Genomic DNA, 6,490 nt, shown 5'->3' on the forward strand with positions numbered 1-6,490 from the left:
GGTTTAGTGTTTGTTCGGTTGTTTTTATTATATCAGGAGATTCCTTCTCCAATACCCAGTGTGAAAACAGTTAATTATGTTGATCATGTATAAAATATGTGTGTTAATTTACATATCACACTACCGGCTGTATCCTTCATGATGATTGGCGGCTGACGATAGGAGAAGTTCACCAATTATAACGACATATATTTCCGGTAGATACCAGAATTTTTTTCACCGCTTTTTTATTTTCTGTTCGACTTGATGGTGAAATTGAAGATGTACTCATCCAACCTCTACTGCAGCATCATTCAATCGACACACCATGGTCCGTAATATTGACAGGCAATAATTAATCAAATTAACGTTAAATTTATTAAATTGACACGCCTATTTACTCTTCTCGCGAGAAGTGTCTTCACGCTTCCATCCGGGACATGGTATACTCTATATTTCGAATCCAGACCACACGACGGTAAGCGATAACAGTCCGCAATATGATACGGTGTGATCAAAACTAGCTCAGCGCCGTCAGAAGGTTATTGTATTTCAGGTATGAATGCGAATTCCCTCACATTGGTATGCTTCAGCGTGACTTCAATTCCTCGTTTAATCAGACTGAGGCCGCGCATTATCTCAAAGGTTTTGTATGGTGAAAGTTTTGCTTCAATTAAAAAGTGAAAAAGAAAAAAAGAAAAGTTTTGATGGAACTGCGCAACGTCTTGTTAATTCGTTTGAAGACGATGTCCCTTTCACAATTTCTATTGGAGGAGGGGGAAAGCTGCTGACCCCTCTTTTGTGAATGTGGACAAAATATCCGGTCAATGAACTTCGCATAACATCGAATTATTTCGCCACCAAAGTCACAAGGACGGTTAATTGTTGAGTTTAGGTTAACGTCCGAGGGACCCTATGAGCCAAATATGATTGACAACGTCGCGAAGGCCAGGCACTGCGGCAATTTACAACGGGATACCAATTTCACTCTACTCATGATATTGAGAGGGGCTTTCAGCCTCAGAAAATGAGCCTTGGTGCATTCTGCAACTTCATACGTAAGGTCGTTGTTTCCATTCTTGTCAATTTAAAGTTCAATCGTAAGTTTTCAGATATTTTACTTCAAAGTCATTTTAATCACATGATGCGTACTCTCTATTGGCAGATATTTGCAAATTCTGGTCCATTTATCATATGGCTTGTTCCCTGTGATCCCGATATTTGGTAATCAAGCGATGCTGCTGTCCATTCGATGTCTATAAAATTACTGAGTCAGTTATTCATGTAATGATTAGAAGGAGTTGTTTAAGTTTAATACCTTGCTCAAGGTATAACACCAAGTTCAAGTCAAACTCATAATCTTCTGACGGTACTCTACCGCTTGTCACTGTATTGCTGTATACCGATTTGCCTCAAAAGTACCGCAGGTTATCAATATTGATGATCCTTAAATGTAGACTGTAAATACACGAAGACAACCAGAATAAGTTAAAATAAACGCAATCTTACATAAATATTTCACCACATCGATAGTGCTGCATCATCTATTGCAGACCGTAGGTGGCGCAATACTTGATATTAAGCTCGGACTACGAGACAGACTCGGATTGCAAGTCGTTCAAGGAGAGTTCAATCGGTTGCAGAAAATATCTGAAACCATATTCCACAGTATAACATTTCGGTGGACCTGTTTGTTCAGGGACCCACCCAATGCTGCCCTGGATTCGCCAAGAATGAAAAACACGCAAAGTCCAGTAGAATTCATTTCGCGAAATGAAATTCTATATTTATCAATGTGTCAAGTTTTGATACGCCGCTGTGCCTGAACGGTTGGTATGATAAAAACGCGCATGTGAAGAAAAGTTCATGTGCCAACAGCAAGTCTTGAAGTTCACGTCATCAGCATCATCGCTATTATTACCGAGGAAGAATGTTTTTAGATTTTTTTCTCAGACATTGTGATTGGTCGGGTTGGAAATGTCATTTGCATGAAATTGGTGACAGTGACTACATGAAATGTGAGGAAAATGTACAAAGGTATATATTTTTGTTGTTGAACTTCCAGAGAACACTTGAGCTTATCATGTCATATCTACAAAACCAACAATGTCGTTTTAGATTTGCTCTAACCAGTTGCCATTTTTAAAATGTAGCCGACCCTCTATGATAACGGTTATCGCAAAATCTGTATTTTAATCATGACCTCATTTTGTCAAAATAGTTTCTCTTTAGGCTAGTTTCATCGTATAAAATAACAATGCGAAGTGAAAGTCTTACAGCATTATGTGTTCAAAGCGGAGGCAAGTTAATAAAACGTGATAAACCAAACAAAAGCTATCACCGTTGCCCACAACTGAAGATACAACTTTTGTCACAATTAATTTATTACAAAAACAGTCATAATTAATTGTACAACAGTTAAAAACTCAACTGATCAATTAGTAATCTAATCAATTATGCTAATTTTACAATAAATATCACTTTATTTAATAACTATACCCATGCCTTTGGAAGTACAAACAAATTAAAGAATGACCCATAAAAAAATGGAAATCTGTGTAATTCGCGTCTGCCGACTTTAGGCCATAGACATTGTTTCGTCAATCAGGAGATTTTGTGAAAAAAAGTTTAGCTTTTTTGAACGACAATACGAAGTCCATAATATTTGCCTAATTCATATTATGAAGGTGACAGACATAACAAGAGCTAGCAGATAATTTTACCGTCGCTCTAATACGCGGAACAAAGTGTATTCCTGATTTTTATATTTAAATTGTAAAAATACATGAAAAGAGTTATTTTATTGCCAATTATTCACCTTTGATATGAATTTGAAATGATTTTCATTCCAATAAAATTGAAGCAATTTAACATAATTAGAACAATGCCACATTAAATGGACTTAATGCAATTATCTGAGATTAAAATCGGTGAACAACAGCATATTAGGTATGTTAAATACGGTGTGAAAATACTGCGTCCATTCGTAAATCAGTGAGTGTGTCGTTAAGCGTTAAGAGAAATATCACAGAGGTACTAGCTGCAACTTTTAGTGACGTTTGTCAAGGATTTTCTTTCCCAAAACCAGGAAAGATATGATTTCCTTCTCCCTTATACATATGCCCGGAACACCAACATAGGGATTAACAAAATACGCAGTGTTATTGTTGATTAAATGATTCTAGCCCTTGAGAAAAATTTAGCTGTCTTCAAATATACAATACACATATACAGGCAGCATTCATTTGATAAAAATAAAAAGCTATAAATGTCCGCATTGCTTTGGGAGAAAAAGAAAACAGACATACAGCCAGGAAAAATACCACAGAACACATCAAAATTTACAGCAAGTAGATCTTTGAATTGAATTATTTTGACGTAGTCGGCCTGTTCATACTTCCGCTCTTGGAAAGAAACATTTTAATACAAATGCCATTTCTATTACTTTGCTACACGTTAGTCACAATGGCTATTTACATCAATTAATGTTGAAGTCATTCTACAATTTCTGATCTACATTTTCATCTCCCATGTCGGCGAATACCCGCATGACTTCCTCAGGCTATGCAAGCAAACGGGCTCTGAGTAAACCAGCTATTTATAAATTAATCTAATCACACGATTTAGCTCCCCTAAATAGATAGACGAAATCAGACCCTTGATTAACAGTTGGTGGTCGAATAAATTATACCTCTGACTACCGACACTCCGCCGCGAGTATATCAACCTTGAGTCACTAGGATTGAAAGGGTATTTTAGCTTTCACTAAACGTCATCTGATAGTTTCCTCATTCTCTCTGCTCGGTCGATGTCTTCTCTTGTCTGTGGTCTGAAAGTCGTCAGGCTGGTTTCTAAGGAGAAATGAAATTGATAAAAATCGTTGGATACAGTCCAGGCCTTATGCTAGTGAAAGTAATGATGTATTTTTAATTTGATCACAGAGTAGGGGGCGTTCTGAGAGCTATAATATGCGTGTACTTCTGAATAATGATTGGAATTTTTCTCCCGCAAAACACTGCAAATTTTTTGTCAGCTAGTTTGAAGAGTTTCTTTGCCTGTGCATTTTAAAATGTGATATTAAGCGGTGATAATAGAATGTGACTCGAGACACAAGGGGTTAATAACTCAGTAATATTACGCTTGCAGGGTTCAATTGTAGATGTAGATTGGATGAGGTTGATAGCAAACTCTTGTACTGTGCGCTAACGTGACGACATGACCGTCAAGATTGAATTCAATACTCAAGAATTTATCCGACATGTTATGACAATTTTCCCAGCAGGCCTTTACACTATTATTAACCACATTACTGCACTGTCTGCGTTATGAACAAATTACTTTGTGTTAAGTTGTAATGGAGATCCCTTGCGTTCCATCAGGTTCAACGCGTCCCTGCCGATGATATTACTTTCCAACTCGAATCCAATTACATGCGTTACTTAGTCCAATAAATATCTCAATTTTTAAAGCGTTGGAGTGGAAACGGTGCACTTGGTATATTGGTTTTATACATTTTTCCCCCATGACTACTGCTGTATTCTCTTTATTTGCTTTTTTTGGTCTCGAAATTTTAAATTTATCAGTACTCCATGTATTAGTATGTTATTCTTGAACAGTAACGAGCCATTTTTCGTAGTGTCCTAAAATACACATATAGATGGCGTACGGGACGTGTTACGCGAAATGACGTCGCGTGAACTATAATTCTCAAACAGGCGGTAGGGAAGGTGTTTCTGTTAAAGAGACAAGCTCGTGAAAGCGATGGCAAAACTGGATGCCAAACCGGTTTTTTTTTTTAAAGCATGGGGTAGGAATTTTTGAAGTCTGAATTACGTGCTACAAATTTGAAGTGCAATTTTCAGCTTGCCTAGAGGACTCTAGCAAAAAAAGGGGAAATGAAAGAAAACAATTAAGCAACTTAAATTTGGCAAGACAGACGACCACTCGGTCTAAACTGAGTAATTCTAATAAGACAATACAACAAAATGAAACCTGCTGCTGTGAAAATCTGTCTTGGCAATAAAGCCTTTAAATGGATTTTTACTTACCATTCCTGCTACCTTTTCTATTCACCGTACCGTCTGGAGCGGTTCGAACCATGCCGAGATTCTCAGTCCCTTCCTTTGACGTCACGTCCCTGAAACACACATTAGCATGTGTTAAAGTCAATCATCGCTTATGGTAGAAGTACAAACTCTCAATTTTTCCAATTTTTTTCCTGATATACCACTTGTGGGGGTTCATTTTAAAGTTCTTGGTGTAAGAAAACTTTTAACCGTCTTAGATTGTTCGAAAATCAGAATCTATTCTATTTTTTCTCCAAATCATTCTATGTTCTCCAAAGATTTAACATAGTGAAGGCGGTCCATTGTGAATGCCAAATATCGGTAAATTTTGGGTAATTTGTTGCTCTAGTACTAAATTTGCACTGTGATGCCCGATTTTTATTCGTGATTTTGAAAGAGAGTGTTGAAATATTACCTGAGGAGATTTTGAGCAAAAGCTAATAAGTCTTTCACTTCGGGCGCATACTACCTTAACCTTGGTTTACCAGTGTCTGTTTTCAACTGTCGCGGCAGTAAATTGTTGTGAACAGTCGCGAAGGTCCGACGTTATACTTAGGCTTTATCGAGATGCATCTAATTTCGTTGATTGGACACTGAAAAGACCCGCTCGCCTGTTGTAGATGAACAGCTTAATCCAATATTTGTTTGTTTCAAAGTTCCCTATCAAGAATTATTTTACCCTGCACAGAGGGTTTACATGTCAATGTTCAAGATGTTTGGAGGTGAAATAACAATGTAGACGTTACATTATAAAACTTACGCTGGTGGACGTTTCAATGCTGCAAGATCTGAAATAGAAAATAAATAGTTCTCGGTGTAGAGTTTTGGTGGTTCCCGCTGTGAGCGCCGCTCTAGCAATATGGCCACGTATAAATTTGAACCGTGTGCAGTGAGTGTTTACTTTAACGGTCGGGGCGTACATTACATTTGCTGTAAAGTGTTTCACGAAACGCTGCTTTATCCCCACCAGAACCAGCAATTACAATTTCATCATAATTGCCATCGTCACAAGCACCGCCGTTATTAATCCGTTTCTGTCCCGGCGTTTCTGTTTGTCTGTCAGTCAATTTGTCTCTGTTTGTTTGTTCGTCCGTCCGTCTGTCTGTCCTGTATGTCTGTCTGTCTGTCTGTCAGTAACTCTATCTGTCTTTTTGTATTTTTGTCTGTCTGTCTCTGTCTCTGCCTGTCAGTATTTGCACCCCTCTCTCTCTCTCTCTCTCTCTCTCTCTCTCTCTCTCTCTCTCTCTCTCTCACCCTTGTTTGATCCACCAGTACTAACCTGAGACAGACATCTCTTTCTCTTTGTCTGAACGACGTGTACAGCAGCAAACTATCAGGATAATTATCAATATTAAGACGATGACGCCAATGATGATGGCGTAGATGATACCAGTGTCTATAAACCATTCCTTGAGCCAGGAGCTGTCAATTAAATTTTGTTATTT

General features: G+C 37.8%; 1 long non-coding RNA gene across 1 annotated transcript; it reads right to left on the minus strand.

Moving 5' to 3' along the window:
* Positions 1-2,156: 2,156 nt before the first annotated feature.
* Positions 2,157-6,467, minus strand: LOC139127438 (uncharacterized). Its single transcript, XR_011551005.1, has 4 exons — positions 6,325-6,467; positions 5,806-5,833; positions 5,028-5,116; positions 2,157-3,830 (listed from the first exon to the last, which is right to left on the minus strand). It is a non-coding gene; the product is annotated as an uncharacterized lncRNA (long non-coding RNA).
* Positions 6,468-6,490: the final 23 nt, after the last annotated feature.

Source organism: Ptychodera flava, unplaced genomic scaffold (genome assembly GCF_041260155.1).
Source record: "Ptychodera flava strain L36383 unplaced genomic scaffold, AS_Pfla_20210202 Scaffold_32__1_contigs__length_2955704_pilon, whole genome shotgun sequence".
NCBI classification, from domain to species: domain Eukaryota; kingdom Metazoa; phylum Hemichordata; class Enteropneusta; family Ptychoderidae; genus Ptychodera; species Ptychodera flava.